This window comes from Balearica regulorum, chromosome W (assembly GCF_011004875.1).
Source record: "Balearica regulorum gibbericeps isolate bBalReg1 chromosome W, bBalReg1.pri, whole genome shotgun sequence".
Taxonomy (NCBI): Eukaryota; Metazoa; Chordata; class Aves; order Gruiformes; family Gruidae; genus Balearica; species Balearica regulorum.
In genome coordinates, this window is record NC_046219.1 from 30,217,221 (window position 1) to 30,238,227 (window position 21,007).

General features: G+C 43.6%; 2 pseudogenes; one reads left to right on the plus strand and one right to left on the minus strand.

Annotated features, from left to right (window-relative positions):
* LOC142599333 (myotubularin-related protein 12-like) overlaps positions 1–21,007 on the plus strand; it is an 83,946-nt pseudogene that overhangs the window by 23,259 nt on the left and 39,680 nt on the right.
* Positions 19,341–20,848, minus strand: LOC142599334 (uncharacterized; annotated as a pseudogene).

Sequence of the window (21,007 nt, forward strand, 5' to 3'; positions counted from 1 at the left end):
GATATTGCACCAACAGAGACTCCCTGATTCTCATCCACAAGCTAATTCATCAACTGGAGGGTCAGGGAGTGATTAGCAGAACCTGCTCACCCTTTAACAGTCCCATATGGCCAATGCAGAAGTCCAATGGAGAGTGGAGGCTGATGGTAGACTATCGTGGCCTGAATGAAGTCACGCTGCTGTGCCAGATATGCTGGAACTTCAATATGAACTGGAGTCAAAGGCAGCCAAGTGGTACGTCACAATTGATATAGCTAATGAATTTTTCTCAGTCTTTTTGGCAGCAGAGTGCAGGCCACAGTTTGCCTTCACTTGGAGGGGCATCTGGTACACCTGGAATCAACTTCCCCCAGGGGTGGAAGCACAGCCCTGTGTTAGGTGCCAAAAAGGACTCTTATGATTTAACCCCAGCCAGTAGCTAAGCACCACACAGCCAGTCACTCGCTCTTCCCCCAATGGGATGGGTAGTAGAATGAAAAGAACTTGTGAATTGAGATAGTTTAATAGGATAACAAAGGAAGAGAATAACAATAGTGTGTATGTATATACATATACATAACAAGTGATGCACAAATGCAATTATTCACCATCTGTGGAGGGGAAAAAAACCAAACTACTTATGCCCAGTCTGTTTCTGAGCAGCAATCCCACCTCCCAGTTAGGTTTCCCATGTTTTATATGCTGAGTATGATGCTATATGGTAGGGAATGTCCCTTTGGCCAGTCTGGGTCAGCTGTCCTGGCTGTGTCCCCTCCCAACTTCTTATGCACCCCCAGTCTGCTGGCTGGTGGGGTGCTGTGAGTAGCAGAAAAGGCCTTGACTCTGTGTAAACACTGCTCAACAATAATGAAAACATTTCTATATAATCAACACTGTTTTCAACAGAAATCCAAAACATAGCCCCATATTAGCTACTATGAAGAAAATTAACTCTGTCCTAGCCAAAACCAGCACACCTACACAACTTGCACTGACTCATAGTAAGTTAACGACTTTTCTTCATTAAGATCTTTGCCTTCTCTCTTAAAAGAGCAATTACAAAATGTGACATTAGTAGAATTTAACATATTTTAATATCCTCTCTCGGAAAATGAGCGTGAAAGCATTGATTCTTCAGCAGTGTTCATTGCTTGCATTCTAGCTGTTCCTAGTGCATATGTATGAAAACTGTCTTTAAAATATTTATGATTTTTTTTAATGGGAATATAAATGTTGACTTTCAAACAGAACTCTTACTTTTGGCAGCTCAGCTGTTGGAAGCTGTTGTACTTATGGGAATTCTCCCTATAGTAAGCACTTCAGTTTCTGTGGGTTTTTGTCAACAAAGAGTGAAATTGGATTTTACAAGCTGATCTCAGTGTTTTACTGCAGTCTCTATTCTGATGTGATGCTATTTAATTAAAATTCTAACTCCTTTCTCAAGATAACCAATTTAACTTATAACCAGAACCCAAATCAAAATTATTTGTCTCTATATGTGTTATAAAAGCTTCATTGCGTTTTAACAAATGGATATAAGGTCAGAGAACTTCTTTTGGGGTCAACTATTTTGCTCTAGTTGTATCTGCCAGCACTAGCATAAACTGGTACTCGTATCCATAAGCGCAAAAACTTAAGCGGGGGGTGTGTGTGTATATATATATAAAAAACACAGTAGTTATTACATGCCTTATGATATTCCCTAAAGTAAAAGTTGCTGGGAAAACACCTAGTTAGTATACTACTACATTGTTCTACAGCAGTGATTGTTGTCATGCAGTTTGTGAGCGAACAGTGATGCATTTAGTTGCACACAAATAGTGATAGTAGAAGACATAGCTATAAAGGTACTAGTAAACCCAAAGTTTAGCTTAGAGCTACCAGTGAAGAGACTTTGGGAAAACTTGTATTTCTTCTCTGAATGCAGCAATGTTTAGCTTGAGCCATGTTTGCATTGTAACTTATTTAGCTGACAAGTGTGAACTTTGATTACAATTACTTGTACAAGATCCAGACTTAGAAGTCAAAGGCAGCAAATTGTGTTTTGTTTTTTGTTTTAGTTGCCAACTGTAGTAACAGATTTCTTTCTTCGTGACACCACCACTGTAATTTTATAACCTTTGCATCTTTTCAACCTGTCTGCTGTTCTCATGACGTGGTTTCCTGGTGGTTTTAGTTTTGCTATGCAGCCTTCAAGCTTTATTTTTGGTCTTCTGAGTGGTGAGAGCAAGTGTTTGTATGAATGGCAAAGGGGGATTATTTTAATGCTCTCATGGGCTTTTGTTTCTCTATTTAATCCAGAAAAAACTGCTATTGCTTATATCTCCTTTTGATTGCTTGCCTTCATTTGCACTATCTGACTTTGGATGCTGGTTGCAAACTAAAATGAGTTTGCTTACTGCTGTGGCCCCAGGGTGTGCGTGTCCAGTTAACTAATAGCTTTCCAGAAAGATTCCTATGCATGTGAAGTGATTTTGACTTGAGGGAGGAAGTTCTGAGGTCAGTAGGAAGGGTGTAACATGTCCTCTAGTTTAATAGTCAGTCAGCTGGAGATTATTAGCCCAACTATCAGTGCCTCAAGGCTAGAATAACTGATACTAAAAGTTTAATAGATTTGTTTTGTGCAATTTGGGTCCAAACTAAAGGATATCCTGTGACTTGTTCTGCCTTTTGACTCCAAGATTCTGAAATCCCTTTCCTTATAGTCTTAGTAGTACTGGCAAGTAACTTGCATACGTTGATTGCAATAATATGTATAAGAAAATCAGAAACAGATAAGGAAGGATACAGCTTGAAAAAACTGAAGGGTCCTTTAGAAACAAATATTGTCATATGTGGAAAAGCTTGTGAATGGACTCTGGGAGATGGTAATGTAATGCTAAGTTTACACTTATCTGCATTGAAAGAACTTAAATAGTATTGGTAATGCTTTATTTCTGTCTGTTACTTATGCAAATAGTGTATTTCCTTTCTTGTGTTCACAACTACATGTAGCTGACACTGTTGGTGTCAAACCACTAACTTAGTTATTTAGCTAGTAGACTATTGACTTTAAGTGGAAGGAGCACATCACAAACTTATTCTCCTTAATTTAGGAGAGGAAATATTTTCCTTAATTTTAATTTGCCTATTTGCTAGAATATGATGAATTTGAGAGGAGAGTGCTGTTATTTACAGCATGTATCGAAGGTATGATCTCTGCAAAGTAGTAATTACTCTTTCTCTCTTTAGGAAAAACACATAAATGAGCCCAAAGAAAAGGAAGTAAATCCTTGCTTATTACCAGGTAACTTGTATATTGTATATTTAGAATTAAATAGCACAAAATTAATCATGTAAACTATATTTAATTATTCTCATGTCTGTGCAGTAGACATTTGAATAACATCAGTGTCCCAAGTAGTAAAATAGAGGTTTTGGTGTAATCACCCACACAGGTTGAAATGTTTTAAATATCTGCATGAATTGTTGAAAAAATATTTTTTGTAATAGAGTACTGTATCTTCAGGTAAGCTGAATTTTTTGTTTGTTTATTTGTTTTTTTGTTCTGGAACCGAAGACCAAGAACGCATGTGGAAAACTTACTTTCTAGTTGCTTTGCTTCTTTGAGTTATTTAGGCCTTTCAGTGCCTTGTTCCCTGTTGAGATTTTTATTTTTTTTAATTTACAGTTCATTCTTTAAAAAAGTATTTTCCAAGATCAGGAAAGATGAGGTTACTAGATTAAATATAAATAAGTTTATTCTAAACTAGTATTGTTTTGTTGGGGCTTCTGTACTTTATAGGAAAGACCGAGAGTCTGGCTGATTACGCCTATTAAAACCTGGTTTTACTTTCTTAAAATTGAAGTTCAGTTCCTGCTAATTTTAAGATTAGAACTTTGACCATTACTTATGCAAACTTCTGTTTGATAACTTTTAAAATAGCCCTGTAAACTGTAAAATAAGCATCATCTCCAGTCAAAGCTGTTGTGGTGGGTTGACCCTGGCTGGAGGCCAGATGCCCACCAAAGCTGCTCTATTACTCCCCCTCCTCAAATGGACAGGGGAGAGAAAATATAACAAAAGGCTCATGGATCAAGATAAGGACAGGGAGACATCACTCACCAATTACTGTCACAGGCAAAACAGACTCAACTCAAGAACACTAATTTATTACCAAAACAAAGTTGAGTAATGAGAAATAAAACCAAATCTTAAAAACACCTTCCCCCCACTCCTCCCTTCTTCCTGGGCTTAACTTTGCTCCAGATTTTCTCTACCTCCTCCCCCCCCCCAGCAGTGCAGGGGGATGGGGAATGGGGGTTGTGGTCAGTTCATCACATGTTGTTTCTGCTGCCCCTTCCTCCTCAGGAGAAAGACTCCACCCACTCTTCCCCTGTTCCAGTGTGGGGTCCTTCCCACAGGAGACAGTCCGCTACAAACTTCTCCAACATGGGTCCTTTCCACGGGCTGTAGTTCTTCATGAACCGCTCCAGCGTGGGTTCCTTCCATGGTGTCACAAGTCCTGCCAGGAAACCTGCTCCCGTGTGGGCTCCTCTCTCCACGGGGTCACAGGTCCTGCCAGGAGCCTGCTCCAGCACGGGCTTCCCACAGGGTCACAGCCTCCTTCGGGTGCCTCCACCTGCTCCAGTGTGGGGGTCCTCCATGAGCTGCAGGTGGATATCTGTTCCACCATCACCCTCCATGGGCTGCAGGGGGGCAGCTTGCCTCACCATGGTCTTTTCCACAGGCTGTAGGGGAATCTCTGCTCTGGCGCCTGGAGCACCTCCTCCCCCTCCTTCTGCACTGACCTTGGTGTCTGCAGAGTTTTTTCTCACATATTCTCACTCCTCTCTCTGGCTGCAATTCCTCTTGGTGTTTGGTTTTTGGTTTTGGTTTTTTTTTCCCTTCTTAACTATGTTATCACAGAGGTGCTACCGCTGTCGCTGATTGGCTTGGCCTTGGGCAATGGTGGGTCTGTCTTGGAGCTGGCTGGCATTGGCTCTATCAGACATAGGGGAAGCTTCTAGCAGCTCTTCACAGAAGCCATCCCTGTAGCCCCCTCGCTACCAAAACCTTGTCACACAAACCCAATACAGTTGTGAAAAAATAATTATGATGAACTTGTAATAATCAACTCAAATGTTTCAGCATTCTTGGGAGTTTAGCAGTAAGGAAAATTGAAACAGTTTTCAACTTGTTCACTGACTGTATTAACTACTTTTCAGTGAGCTTTGGGTTCCCCTACCCCCCTTCCCCAAGTACACACTTGTATGGTTGCTCTTTGCAACTACATGCATTGTTCTCCTACTGATTAGAGTATGCCATTATACAGATACCTCTGGCTACAGAACTCTTAAATGTATGCAGTTGAACAGTATTCAGTCTACACTGAGTAATGGTAATAACCTGGAAGTTTCTCAGTGTACTGATTCCAGGAGCTGCCTCTTAGTCTTATCATGTAATAGTGACAAAATATCTTCAGGCATACAGTTATGAGAAGCTGTTGGGAAGTTAATGCTGACTAACAGTTGAAATAATTCAATGATAAATGTCAATTATGTTGGAATTTAATGTTTCTTTTATACAGATGAACTGCTGCTTTGCGAGGCAAGCACAGTATAAAAGTACATACAAGATGATGTGTCAAATTGTGGCACCTATGGGAAACTTTTATGCACACACTTCAAGATTGCTTTCCTTGATGATGACTCTGCTTCAAATGATAACGTAGGAAGACAAATCTTCTAATTATGACCAAACAGGCTCTGAAGGCATATAGTGTCTCTCTGACTAAATAATCACATCTTTCCCTTATATAAGGATACAGAATGAATATAGAATTATAAAAGTTTTAATGGCTGCAGACTCATTTTAATCAGTCTGCATCTGCTTGATCTATACAGATCCTTCCTCAAGCTCTAATGAATATTTAAGTATGTGGTGGGTTGACCCTGGCTGAGGGCCAGGTGCCCACCAGAGCTGCTCTATCACTCCCCTCTTTCATTAGACAGGGGAGAAAAGGTACAGTGAAAGAAAACTTACGGGTCGAGATAAGGACAGGGAGAGATCATTCTCTAATTATCATCACGAGCAAAACAGACTGAACTTAGAGAGGGAATTCATCTTATTTATTACTAAGCAAAACAGAGTAGAGGAATGAGAAATAAAACCAAATCTTAAAAACACCTCCCCCCACCCCTCCCATCTTCCCGGGCTCAACTTCACTCCCAGCTTCAACCTCCGCCCCCCTCAGCGGCACAGGGGGACGGGGAGTGGGGGTTACGGTCAGTTCCTCACGTGGTGTTTCTGCTGCTTCTTCATCCTCAGGGGGAGGACTCCTCTCATCGTTCCCCCGCTCCAGCATGGGGTCCCTCTCATGGGAGACAGTCCTTCACGGCCTTCTCCAACGTGAGTCTCCTCCACGGGGTGCAGACCTTCAGGAGCAGACTGCTCCAGCGTGGGTCCCCCACGGGGTCACAAGTCCTGCCAGCAAACCTGCTCTGGCATGGGCTCCTCTCTCCACGGATCCACAGGTGCTGCCAGGAGCTTGCTCCAGTGCAGGCTTCCCATGGGGCCACAGCCTCCTTCAGGTGTCTCCACCTGCTCTGGCATGGGGGCCTCCACGGGCTGCAGGTGGAATCTCTACACCCCCTCATCCTTCCTCCATGGGCTGCAGGGGGACAGCCTGCTTCACCATGGTCTTCACCATGGGCTGCAGGGGGATCTCTGCTCTGGGGCCTGGAGCACCTCCTCCCCCTCCTTCTGCACTGACCTTGGTGTCTGCAGATGTTCTTACATCTTCTCACTCCTCTCTCTGGCTGCAAAAGCGCTCTCTAACTGTTTTTCTCTTTCCTAAATATGTTATCACAGAGGCGCTGATTGGCTTGGCCTTGGCCAGCGGCGGGTCCGTCTTGGAGCCGGCTGGCATTGGCTCTGTCAGACACAGGGGAAGCTTCTAGCAGCTTCTCACAGAAGCCACCCCTGTAGCCCCCCCACTACCAAAACCTTGCCACGCAAAACCAACACAAAGTAAAAATGGTTGAAGCTTGTATATGGACACTTACATTAGATGTAGTTTATAACTGTTTAACTTGTGAGTTGGTAATTTTGTGAAGCTCCCTACCCTGGACTTCAGGAGAGCGGACTTTGGCCTCTTCAGGGACCTGCTTGGTAGAATACCATGGGACAAAGCCCTGGAAGGAAGAGGGGGCCCAAGACAGCTGGCTAGTATTCAAGGGTCACCTCCTCCAAGTTCAGGAGCGATGCAGCCCAACAAAGAGGAAGTCAGGCAAAAACACCAAGAGGCCTGCATGGATGAACAAGGAAGCTCCTGGACAAAGTCAAACAAAAAAAGGAAGCCTACAGAGGGTGGAAGCAAGGGCAGGTAGCCTGGGAGGAATACAGAGAAACTGTCTGAGCAGCCAGGGATCAGGTTAGGAAAGCCAGAGCCCTGACAGAAATTAGTCTGGCCAGGGATGTCAAGGACAACAAGAAAAGCTTCTATAGGTATGTCAGTGATAAAAGGAGGACGAGGGAAAACGTGGGTCCCCTCCGGAATGAAATGGGTGACCTGGTTACCCGGGATATGGAGAAGGCTGAGGTACTCAATGACTTCTTTGCCTCAGTCTTCACTGGCAAGTGCTTGAGCCACACTGCCCAGGTCACAGAAGGCAAAGGCAGGGACTGGGAGAATGAAGAACCACCCACTGTAGGAGAAGATCAGGTTCGAGAATATCTAAGGAACCTGAAGGTGCAAAAGTCCATGGGACCTGATGAGATGCATCTGTGTGTCCTGAGGGAACTGGCAGATGAAGTGGCCAGGCCACTCTCCATCATATTTGAGAAGTCCTGGCAGTCTGGAGAAGTTCCCACTGACTGGAAAAGGGTAAACATAACCCCCATTTTTAAGAAGGGAAAAAAGGAAGACCCAGGGAACTACAGGCCGGTCAGTCTCTGTGCCTGGCAAGATCACGGAGCAGATCCCCCCCTGGAAACTGTTCCGAGACACATGGAAAACAAGGAGGTGATTGGTGACAGCCAACACGGCTTCACTAAGGGCAAATCGTGCCTGACAAACTTGGTGGCCTTCTATGATGGGGTTACAGTGTTGGTGGACAAGGGAAGAGTGACAGATGTCATCTACTTGGACTTGTGCAAGGCATTTGACGCTGTCCCGCATGACATCCTTGTCTCTAAATTGGAGAGACATGGATTCGATGGATGGACCACTTGGTGGATAGGGAATTGGCTGGATGGTCACACTCAAAGAGTTGTGGTCAACAGCTCAATGTCCAAATGGAGAACGGTGATGAGTGGCGTTCCTCAGGGGTCGGTACTGGGACAAGGGCACTGTTCAACATCTTTGTCAGTGACATGGACAGTGGGATCGAGTGCACCCTCAGCAAGTTTGCCGACAGCACCAAGCTGTGTGGTGTGGTCGACACGCTGGAGGGAAGGGATGCCATCCAGAGGGACCTTGACAGGCTGGAGAGGTGGGCCCGTGCGAACCGCATGAAGTTCAAGAAGGCCAAGTGCAAGGTCCTGCACGTGGGTTGAGGCGTAATCCCAAGCACAACTACAGGCTGGGTGAGGAATGGATTGAAAGCAGCCCCGAGGAGAAGGACTTGGGGGTATTGATTGATGAGAAGCTCAACATGAGCCGGCAGTGTGCGCTTGCAGCCCAGAAAGCCACCCATGTCCTGGGCTGCATCAAAAACAGCATGGCCAGCAGGTCGAGGGAGGTGATCCTGCCCCTCTACTCTGCTCTGGTGAGACCCCACCTGGAGTACTGCATCCAGCTCTGGGGGCCCCAGTACAGGAGAGACATGGAGCTGTTGGAGCGAGTCCAGAGGAGGGCCACGAAGCTGATCAGAGGGCTGGAGCACCTCTCCTATGAGGACAGGCTGAGAGAGAGTTGGGATTGTTCAGCCTGGAGAAGAGAAGGCCTCCAGGGAGATCTAATTGCAGCCTTCCAGCACCTGAAGGGGGCCTCCAGGAAAGCTGGGGAGGGACTGTTTATCAGGGAGTGTAGTGACAGGACAAGGGGTAATGGGTTTAAGCTGAAGGAGGGTCGATTTAGATTAGATATTAGGAAGAAATTCTTTATTGTGAGGGTGGTGAGGCACTGGAACAGGTTGCCCAGAGAGGTTGTGGAGGCCCCATCCCTGGAAGTGTTTAAGACCAGGTTGGATGGGGCTTTGGGCAACCTTGTCTAGTGGAGGGTGTCCCTGCCCATGGCAGGGGGAGTTGGAACTAGATGATCTTTAAGGTCCCTTCCAACCCAAACCATTCTATGATTCTGTGACTAAGTTGAATGAATTGGTTTGAAAATTAAATTGTTTTTTAAACCTCACCTCTGATTGCTTATCTAGTAGCAATTGCAAAAGTGTTAATGTCAAACATCTGACTTGACTTTGGACTACATCTGCAGAACCGTTTCAGTGTTGTACAAGACAAGAGTAAGCTGGTATTCAGTGGAAATTCTCTAGATAATTGTTTGTCTCAGTAAAGCCCTGCATTATTCCATTTGAAGTCAGGTATTAACTGCGAAGATTTAAAACCCTGATACTATTGAGCTGGCAAACATTAAAAGAAGCTAGAGTGTCCCCAATTCTTAGAAATGCGCTGAATCTTCTTTCCTTTGTTTTAGGTGCTCAAATTAAGCTATCAAAGGCGAGTGGTAATACCACACCTTTTTAGATGTGCTTAAGCATCTGAAACAGTCTGGTCCGCTTTGATAAAAGTGAAGGACAGCCTAGTATATGGGTCTCAAGTGCAAGGTGATCTTGACAGTGAATAAGAATGAGAAGAATACGATTTGACACGCAATTGTAATTGGAAGTTTATTGAGGTAAACTTCAGGGAGTTTAAATGTTAAAAATCTGAGGATTCTGCAGCCAAATATGGGGTTTTTTTTGGACCTTCTGGAATTGGGACAAAACTGCAGAGCCCTTTCCACAGATCACGTGAGATTTATGCTAAAGTTGGTAGTGACCTTGCTAATTTCTGTTCCATCGCTAACTTATAAATCTTAGGTTTATAGCATCCTAAGTCAACTATGTTTTTCTTAACAAAAGTTCAATATTAGTCACCTGATCGAGTAGACCTGGAAATAACCTGGATGAGGTTAACTCTGTTTACATTTTACATGAAGATAGTTGTGATTTGCTGACGTAGTGCACATCAGCCTTCTGGTAGTAACGTTTAACATAATGGTGTTTAATTGTGGCATCACTCAAATGTTCTTTTTTACCTCCAAATTTATGGAACGATAAAAGTGAAGGGAGCCCCAAATCACTTTAAGTTTGGCAAAGCAGTAGATAAGAGAATTGGGTTGTGTGTCTTCATTTTGCCCAGTGATAAATCTATCTGTCGCATTGGAATATTCTTGTGATACTTTTTCTTTTAAGAGACTCTATTTCCTGCCAGGCTTCCATAGCAAGGAAACTTGTCATAAAAGGACTTGGATTACATAAAGTTACTATATTTCCTATTTACTGCAATGTTTCTAGTTTGAAAAGTGACCCTCAATAGAAATGCATGCTTTGAAGCTATTTGAAAAGTAAAAACTTTATCTACATTTTGAGCATGGCTGAGACTTAAATTAAACTGGATCTGCAGTTTATAAACTATGCCTGTGTAACCTGCATCTGTCTGTATTTTAATAACTGTTCTTCAGTGTTCTGCCTTACACAGCTTATGAGAAGTAATGCTGATATTAAAATATGTACTGAATATATCCTTTACTTGTGAGAAGATGCTACTGCTTAGTAGTGTGAAATTTCTAAGATTTTTTCATGTTCTAGGAGCCACAATTTAAGAATAAGATCGTAGGAGAAAATGATATAACCCTGCAATGTGTAGATCAAATCTATGGAGATAGGTCAACTTTCTCCTCTTGGTTTAACGTGCCTCACGCTTCTAAATGTCTTGTAGTGCTGGTGCTCTTTGTACTCCTGTATCCTTTAGAAAATTGATAGAGTTGTCACTTTGGAAACTAGGATTAGGTAGTCTGGAAAAAAACAGCTGCAGTTATGTTTGATGATGAAATGACAGGTAAGAGATCTATTAGAATCCAATCTCACCCCTCAAGCTTGTCAAATCTGTTTTGATTAATTATCTTGTTGAGCCAGACAAAATTCCTTCAAAATGCCATGATTCAAAGCAAAGCGTACTGTACAAAGTCTAAGGTTAAGATTGGTACACAAGTCTCTTCTTCCAATGTATGAACTATTTCTATAAATATGGAGGTATTCACTTCATTTGAGTAATAGCACTGTAAAGCAGTACAGGTCCTGAATTCCCAAACAATCTTTTTTGTCCAAGGGAACTTTGTCTTCTGAGATTGATGGTGTCTTCAAAATGTCAAAGGAGATAAAAACCTCAAGTTTTTTATTTACTTGTAAATCAACGAACTCTGTATTTTGCAGCAGGGCTTACAGGTATGCCTGTATTGCTAAAAAAGTAAATGAGAATGGGGCTGGTAGTTTGTAAGTAGGAAGGCTTTAGTGAGAAGCCTGACTTTGGAATAGTGTTAGAGTATTCAGAGTATTTATGAATGGTGGTGTAGATTGGTGAATGAGTGGACTAGAAGGAGACTAGCAGAGGCTGGTTATGAGACACTATTTAGTTTCATATACTATGGTCTACCTGGCAGCACTTGAAGATGTGAAATGATACATCCTCAGACAGAAGTGAACAAAGGACTCTCTTGAGGGCTTTATGGTGATTAAAAAAAAAAAAATTATTTTTTTTTTTTAGGAACTTAGAATGAGCTCAGTTGTTTAGGGTCTCTCCCTTGGGCAAAACTACTAAGTTATGTTCTTTATGCATCTCAAAACTTTGAACTTACTATGCAGTCAGAACGTGAACAGAAATAATCTCTGAGCAGCTGACTTGCTGCAAGTTTGGTTTCTACCTTGTAGGAAGTAATTTGAATGGATTTTAAAAAAAATAGTTGAGTGTATTAGCATAAGAGCTTGCCAGCTTGTGCTGTAGGATGCTTGTTTTGACTTGCAAAAACTTGGGCTTGAATTAGTTTCTTGAGAATTTTGAAAAGTCAGGCAGGAATAGCTTTATCAAACAAAGTTTTTTTTTATATTTACTTAGACTTTTTAATTTTGCAGTTTTTGATGAGAAAAAGAAATTTCTAACTGAACGACTGAGAAAATACCTGGAGGAGGTAATTATCTACTGTAAAGACCTTAGAGTATTTCATTTCTGCCTGAGGTACACAAAAGAAGAAGTGAAAAGAGTAAGTATAAGAACTTAATTTGGTTTTCTTTTTTTAAGCTTAGTGTTGGGTGTTTAGTTCTGGGGACTTTGAGAGATCCCTTAAACTTGAAGTGTTCTCTGATCATTCCCAATTGAGAGAGAAAGTAAAAGACACTGAATTCTAGCTAACCTTACTCATTAAACATCTTTATGTATACCAGCTAAAAAGATTAGATGCACTGTCTCTTTGAAGAAGACTGGAGCTTGAAATTAGCTTCAGCTGAGGAAAACTTGTAAAGCTTTTGTGTTTGTGATACAATTTTACTACATTTTAGACTTCAGCCTTTCTCATATGAAAGCAGTTATTTTCCTGATAACTGGAGTTCTTTTGACAGGTTAACCTGAACTCCAAACTAGGAGGCTACTACCTTTATTTAAATATGAGTCATTCTGGAAGTTGAACATATACAATACTTCTCATTAAGTCAAGTAGATATAATGTCTTGCAGACAACAGAGGCTTTCTAAAAGTCAGTTTTCAGCTGTTGGGGATAGAATCTGTGGAACAGTTTTGTTTAAAACCTGGGAGAGGATTAAAAAGTTTGTGGGTTTTTTTTTTTTTACACTGCTGACAGTCTGTGTTTGGATGTTAATTTTTGGTCCTTTCCTAGATTGTCAGTGGAATAGTTCATCATAGCCAAACTCCTAAGCTGCTTAAACACTTGTTTCTGTTTTCTTATGCATCAGCTGCCTCAAACAACACAGGTAAATGTTTTTCTATTTTTAGGTTGTATTTGTTGCATACTGTTAGTTCCTTAAGCAGTCTGGGATGCTTAGTAGCTGAGTTTGTGCTTGGCTTATGATTCTGCCCTGCTGGCAGATGGCCTCAGAAGATTAATTTTTCTCTTGTTCTGCATTGTTAGGCTTGTTGCTAAAAATCTCTGAATTGTCTGCTATTGGTGTACCTCAATGTAGTTGCCCAGAAATTTTCCAAGCAAGAGTAGCATCACTGGATTGAAAACTTACTGTGATAAATATGTACAAATGCTTTTCATATGCTTCTGACCAGAGTGCTCTCATCTAGAAAATGTTTTTCATCAGTATGTGTGGGTTTTTTCTGTACTATTGCAGTGAACCAAACTTATTGCTCTTAATTGTTAAATTATTATAGTTGCATCTGACAAATTTCCCTTTTTGCTGTTGTTTGTAAGCAATCTGCTTCTCCCAGGCAACTACAAAAAAGCATAGGTTTGCATAGCAAGATTCTAGTAGATATCTGACTTCCTCTTGTCTTATAGCTAACTTATTACATAATCTTACCGCTTTATCAAACTTGGGTGAATAATATAGTAAGCTGCAGAATTCAAGATAAAAAGTTGTCAGTGCACTTTCTAGAATTTCATAGTTCAGACTTCAACTGAAGTAATAGTGCCATTTTGAATTAGGAATCTGATTCTTAGTGCACCAGGAATGCCTGTTCCTTTCACAGAGGGAAGGTGTACCCAAGGTATTAATCAGACACTTAAAAAAATGTGTCATGGAATTACAGAATCATTGAGGTTAGAAGAAACCTCTGGAGATAATCTAGTCGTGTTCCTGTCCATCTTCCCCTGCCTTGTTCAGAGTAGGGTCAACTAGAACAAGCTTACTAGGGTCATGTCCAGTTTGGTTTTGAATATCTCCAAGGACTGAGACTCCACAACCTTTCTGGACAGTCTGTTTCATTATTTGACTGTCCTCACAGTGAAAAAGTTTATTAATGTATTTAAATGGGATTTACCCTAGTTCAACTTGTGTGCACTGCTTTTTGTCATGTCACGGGATAACACTGAGAGTCTAGATCCATCTTCTTTACTCCCTGCCACTACTTCTGCACCCAGTCAGGTGTTTATGCACACTGGAAAGATTTCTTGTCCCTCTGCTACCCCGAGCCTTCTCTTCTCCAGGCTGAATGATCCCAGCTCTCAGTCTCTCCTCATATCAGACGCTTCAAGCCCTTTAATGATCTTAATGGGCCTTCATGGGACTTGATCCAGCAGGCCTGTGCCTGTCTTGTACTGGGGAGCCTAGCACTAGACACAGCACTGCAGGCATGGCCTCACCAATGCTGAGTTGAGAAGAACGATCGCCTCATTCAACCTGTGGGCAATATTTTTCCTAATGCAACCCAAGAATACGTTGGCCGCCTTTGCTGCAAGGGCATGTTGCTGGCTCAGGTAGTTCCTGCAGGCTTCATCTGTAACTGGTGTTCAGTTTGAACTATAAACATCAGAAAGACTGTAAGCTTTTCCAGGTAGAGGCTAAACAAATGTGGGAGAAGCCTAGTCTTTATAGAAACATTTAAGTGTTGTACCAGAATTCTTTCATATTTCAATAACTATCTTCAATAATAAATGCCTAAGTCTCATTCTTTATGAAGTTGTTACAGGACAAATCAAGTAGACTTTAGAAACTGGATTTTATGCCTCTTATGGTCTGATACTCTTAAAATCTTAACTTGTCCCTTAGAGCTCACTAATAATGTTCTGTTTCCAGCTGTAAATTTTTCATCTACCTTGTCGTCTTATGGTGGAAAGTTTCAACTTGCCATTGTATCTTCTATGGGAATTCTAGCGCTCTGGTATTTCAGTGTTAGCTGATGTTGCAGGATACTTAATTATGACAGGTGTCTCACACAATTTGTCTTACTCCATAAATTATGTGGTTAATAATACAAGATTTGTGACTAAATCAACCTGCTGTCATAACTGTTGCTAAGGTGGCTAAATAGAAATACAGGAAAAGATCTCGGTTGAAATGAGACTGTATTGAGTTTGCGTGGCAAGGTTTTGGGGGGGGGGGCGGGAAGGGGGGGGGGGGGCTATAGGGATGGCTTCTGTGGGAAGCTGCTAGAAGCTTCCCCCATGTCCGATAGAGCCAATGCCAGCCAGCTCCAAGACGGAGCCACTGCTGGCCAATCAACAATGGAGGTAGCACCTCTGTGATAACATATTTAAGAAGGGGGGGGGGGAACCCACCAAATCAGAAAACAAACAAAAAACCCTCACACCAACAACAAGGACAACTGCAGCCAGAGAGAGGAGTGAGAATATGTGAGAGAAAAAAATTTGCAGACATCAAGGTCAGTGAGTGGGAGTAGGAAAAACCAGGGGCGAATTGCCCCCACATAACACACCCCAGTCCAATTTGCCGGTAACAGTTTATAAGCAGATTGGCCGCACACTCGATAACGTTCCTTCAGAGCACGATGCCTGTTGGCAAAGGGGCTTCATGAGTTTGACCCTTTTGGATTGTCCCAATAATTGCCTTGTGCCCACAGACTCGGGGGGGGGGGGGTTATGGGGGAGTTATTTGAAGTACAATTAGTGCAGTAATAGGCTCCTATCAAACTATTATATGAACAGGAACAATTCATTAACCCTCCCCAGTGGGACCCTAAGCTCCCATCTGGGGACCAGAATCCCCCTGGATACCAAACACCACCTGTTTCATTTCACCATCTCCAGTCCATCCTCCCAGTGGAAGTATTACCATAACTGTAAGTCATTTTCCAGTATTGATGTTGTTGAAGGCTATACAATATTCTCCACGAGTTGGGTGTCGTACTGGCCAGGGCAGTGATGTACTGTCTTCCCAATAGGTATCACTTTTGATTTCACTGTAGTTGCTCACCAGCCATTCAGGGGAAATGGGGATAGCAGTCCATGGCCAACTTTCTAAACCTAACAGTCCACCACAAACCCAACACTTAGTAAGATTAAAAGCGTTAGCTACTTGTTGGCCTAAAACAACAAATTCATTTTGCCATAACAATTTGGGGGGGGGAACACAGAAACTTCCTCCAATACTAAAGATAGCGACAATGATCGGCCAAAACACTGTTTGCGATAGTATGCTACACATCCTATAAAGATGAACAAAATTCCACAGGCAATCAGCAACTTCATATGTTCCTGGATTCCTTCAGACAGGCTCCAGAATCTTTACCTGAAAGAGAAAAAACAAACTCGATTCTCTTCCAGGAACTGGAAGTGAGTTGTGGTTAGAAGGATGGAATAATCCACCTTGTGTTAATCTTGTGTTCCTTCCCATGGGCATCTTTTGCTTTCCAGGCATACTTATTCATTGGGGTTTCCAGTACCAGGGGTACGGCCCCCACAGTAGGGAGTTCGACCAAAACGGTCTGGCCTGGAAAGTGCGACGGATTCTTGGGATACTCAGAGGCGCATGGGGCTGGCATAATGGTTGGAGCCTTTGGACAAAATGCTGTGATTTTTGGGCATCCATTTATTCCCCAACGACTGTTGACACCAGTAACTGCATCCCATAGTCGTTCGGTCCATCCTGGCTTGTGGCTTAAGAAAGTGCTTCAACAAACCATTAGTTCTTTCTACAATTCCATTCGCCTGTGGATAATATGGAGTATGGTGTACCCACGAGATTCCTTCCCCAGTTGCCCACTCCTGGACTATTTTAGCAGTAAAGTGAGAACCATTATCCAACTGAATTGACCGTGGTTTGGGGAAGGTGCCGAAACCACTCTTTCAATGCCTTCACCGTGTTTTCTCCAGTAGCTCTGGCAAATGCTTCGGCTTGGACCAACCCTGACACTACCTCTACTCCAACCAACACATAATGCTTTCCTTCCGACTTATGGAAAGGACCAATGTAGTCCACTTGCCAGGTTTCCCACAGCCCTTTCCCCTCCCTCAAGTGTAGGGGATCGTCTTCTGGGGGTGTCGTTCTAAGCGGGTATGACATTGTTCACAAGCGGACGCACAGGTCTTACATTCCTCCCTAGTAATGGGCCAACCTCGAGCTTGGGCCTCACAGTAGAGGTCTTTGATCCCTGAACGTTTCCTCTTTACATGTAACCATTCCAACCATCGCTCCCAGTCTTCTGCTATGTGGGTGTTCTGAAGGGGAGCTAACTGGGCTAACTCATCAGCTTTGCCATTCCATTGGCTAACAGGGTATTATCCTGTTGATGGGAAGCCACCCAGGCTACCGCAAACTTTCCCTGTCTAGCAATGGTCAAGATATCCTGCCGCTTCTCTTTCTGCCATATGGGTATCCTGTTGACTTCCCACTCATTTTGCTCCCAGAATGGAAGCCATTCAGTGCAGCCTTTGAATACAGCGTAGGAGTCAGTACAGCTATAGACAGGAGAGGTAGATTGGGCTTCATGCTGGAAAACGCTTCATACTGCAACTAATTCCCCTACTTGAGCACTGCCTTCCCCTTCAGTGATTATTTGTTTATCCGTGTCTATGTGGAGTGCTACAGCTCGATATTTCCAAGTTTTTCCTTCTCTCTTAGAAGCAGCATCAGTAAACCAAGCATTCTGCAACTGCTCGGAAAATGGAGGGGCCACTTGTATTACAGGAGGGAGTTCAGCTGTTTCTCTATCTGGGCCCACCTCCCACCTCTTCTTGGATGGTTAACCTCTTTGCAGCTCCCTCAGATACTGAAAAAAAATGTCACAATAATGTTCTATCTGGGCATACCATTTCCGCACAGAGGCTCTCTGAGCCACCCAGTCAGGGGGTGGAGTTCCTGCTAAAACTGTTTTGATTACCTTAAAGGGGCCTCTAAGCACTAATGGCTGTTGCCGAATGGTCCATTCAGCCTCTCTGAAGGCTAAGCTGACTACAAACAAACCCTTTTCCCAGGCTGTATATCTTTTTTCGGCATCTTTAAAACTATGGGAGTAGAACCCAATAGGCCGAGTGGGTCCTTCAGGACCCTTTTGCCATAGATGTATTGACAGTCCGGTCTTGGCAAATCCCCATTCAATATGGATGGGGTCTGTGGGGTGAATGGGACCAAGAGCTTGGTGGGTGGTCCCTTCAAACACTAGCAACCGCAATGCTTCTTCGTGGGGTTCAGTCCATTCCCACTGGGCCCCTTTTCGCAACAAGTCATACAGTGGTCTTGCAATAATCAAAAAATCAGGGATATGCTTTCTCCAGAACACAAGTAATCCTAGTACATGTTGCAAATCCTTTTTCGACTCTGGCATTTTAATCTGATCTAATAAGGAAAGGGTGTCCAGTGGAATGCACGTCGTTCCCCCTTTCCACCAGATTCCTAAAAACTTTACTTCACTCGAGGGTGTTTGTATCTTCTCTGGTGGAATTTTCAACCCCAAACTTTCTAAGTGGGAAATTATGTTATTGTGAGTTATCCGAACTTTCTCTATTTCATCCCCTCCCACAGGAATGTCGTCAATATACTGGTAAATGCTGATCTCCTCCTCTGTCTGAATTACCTCTACCTCCTGTGCTAACGCATGGTGGGCTAGAGTGGGGGAATGCTTATATCCCTGTGGGAGTCGGGTGAAAGTGAATTGTTGGCCTTCCCACGTAAAAGCAAAGTGATCTTGGTCCTCAGGCTGCAGGGGAACCATAAAAAACACGTCTTTAACATCCACTGTCGCCATGACCGGGTGGGCTCGTTCCTGGATTGTAGCTATAAGCTCGGCAATGTTCGGTACCACTGCTGTCAACGGACCAGTATTTGCGTTGAGTCTGCAATAATCTATGGTTAATCTCCACGCGCCATTAGATTTTTTTGTACTGGCCATGCTGGAGAGTTAAAAGGAGTGTGGGTCGGAATCACAATACCTTGTCCTTTTAAGTCCTCTAATACGAGTGTTATTCCCTCTCTGGCCCCCAAAGGTATCGGATAAGGCTTAACATTTGTAAGCTTCAAAGGGGGAAGTAGTGGCATGGCTCATAGCAGCCGAATATCTACATTGGGGGAGCCAAATGACCACTGTCTCCCTTTATTATCAATCCAGGTCTTCCCTTTCAGAACGTCAAGTCCCAAGAGGTTGAATGGAAGCTCTCCCACTACCATAGCCACTGTAGTGGCACTATCTTCTCCTTACAGATGCAGGCTGACCATTGCCAATGCCTGTAGTTGAACGTTGCCAAATGCATCTGCCACAAACAGTGTTTGCTTGGAGGATGTAACTCCGCAATTAGCAGCATCTTTTGTTTTAATAGCTGAAATTTGAGCACCAGTATCTATCAAAAACATTACCGGAGCTTGTTTTGGTCCTCTGAGGCCTGTAATTAGTAAATCACCCCAGCCATTCTCAGTGAGCTGTCTGATATGTATGCAACCTTCGCCCCTCCGCTCACCACTGAAGGGTGAAGGATCTAGTTTCCCGCTGGGTTTTGGGAGGCATTTATTTCTGATAAATCAATCAAGGAGGGCGCACTGGGAGTGGTATCCTCAAAATCCACTTCTCCATTTGCCGATTTAGTGGGCCACCCTGTTACCAACTTTTCTAATTTGTCTGTTGGCAGTCCGTCCATTAAGTCACACAGGATCCCCTTCTGTTGTCCTTCCGCCCACAGGCTATTACGTCTGTTCGGGATGTCTCTCCCTCCCGGTGGTCTGGTGAGAGGTACTCTCCTATCATTCCCGGGGTGTGACTATTTTTACTTCCGCTCACCTCAAGCCCCTGGAGTCCGTTTTGGCGGTTGAAAGGTTAATGGGGCCATACTTGCACCCATAATTGATCAGTTCTTGAGCCACCTCCCCCCAGGTCCACATTTTCCTGTCCAAGGGTCGGCGGTGCGGCGTAAGTCCTTCTAAAGCAGCTGCAACTCTGTCGCCTTGGGGCATCGCTTGTATTTTTCCCTGTAATTGTATACCAATCAGTTTCAAGGAATCGGGGAGTCCCCTTATAAGGGGGGTCATTTGTTCGGGATCTACTGCCATCGTCATCGGGGACTCCTGTCTAGGCTCCAACTTTCGATCATACATCGTCTGCAGACAAGCTGCCTTCTGCACACTTTCTACTAATTGATCCACAGTCCCTGTAATTGCAAGAGGGTCCCCCCTCTCCAAGGGGTTCAAGCCACCCGCCCAACAGGCTGCCCGCTGGGTCAGAGACCAGGGGGCACGGTGGTTCCCAGTAGTTAAAAACACTCCTGGTCCCCAATACCCTTCTGCCTCTCTTTCACTTAACAGAATCTGGTCCCCGCCCAGACAGTGACACTCTCCACGCATACTCCGTTTCTGATTCCTTAGGGATTTGGCCAAATTCCTTCTTTAGTTTCATCAACTCGACGGCAGTATAAGGGACTTCCTTGGTTGTAACTTGGGGGGACTGGTCCTGCTCATCATCGTAAATGTACTTGGTCTTGACCAAGGGTTGCAGCGAAAGCGGTTCTTATTTCTCTACTTTCTCTTTCGCTACCTGCAGGTCGTTAAAGGGATAGCCAATTTCAGATCTTGGGGGAATTTCCTCGTGGGTAGTATCCGCGAGGAGCTGCTCCTTAAGGGCAGTCTGCAAATGTTTCACTTGATCCTTTTCTGCTTTAAGTTGTTCTTTTAATTCTGCCACTTGCCCCTGAAGGGACCGGGTAAGGCTTTGAAGGGATTCGATAGTTAGGGACTCCGCAGTACGGCAACGATCTCTAGCCTCTACCGTGGCGGCTAAGCTAGCACCAAGAACGGCACAAATAATCACTTTTCCTTTTCCTGCTCTTAGTCTCGCATCTTTGTGCGAGGCGCCCATTCGGTCAACTACGCTCTGCAAATTATGCCAATTTCCCTGAGCCCAGTCCACCCCGGGCACAGAGGGTTGCGCTCCATGTTTCTCCAGAAAATCAAACAAAATTTCCCTTCCCGAAGGAATGGTTCTGTCATCACTCATTTTGTTTAAAGCGGGGAAGCGGTCGTCTCAGGAAGGCAGCACGCAGGTTTCAAATAACACACAAGCCCGCCCCTCCCCCTTACGTTCCTGAGAGGTCTCACCTATTTGGGAACAATAGGGCACTCTCGCTTCAAGGGATCCTGTCTGTGACACCAATTT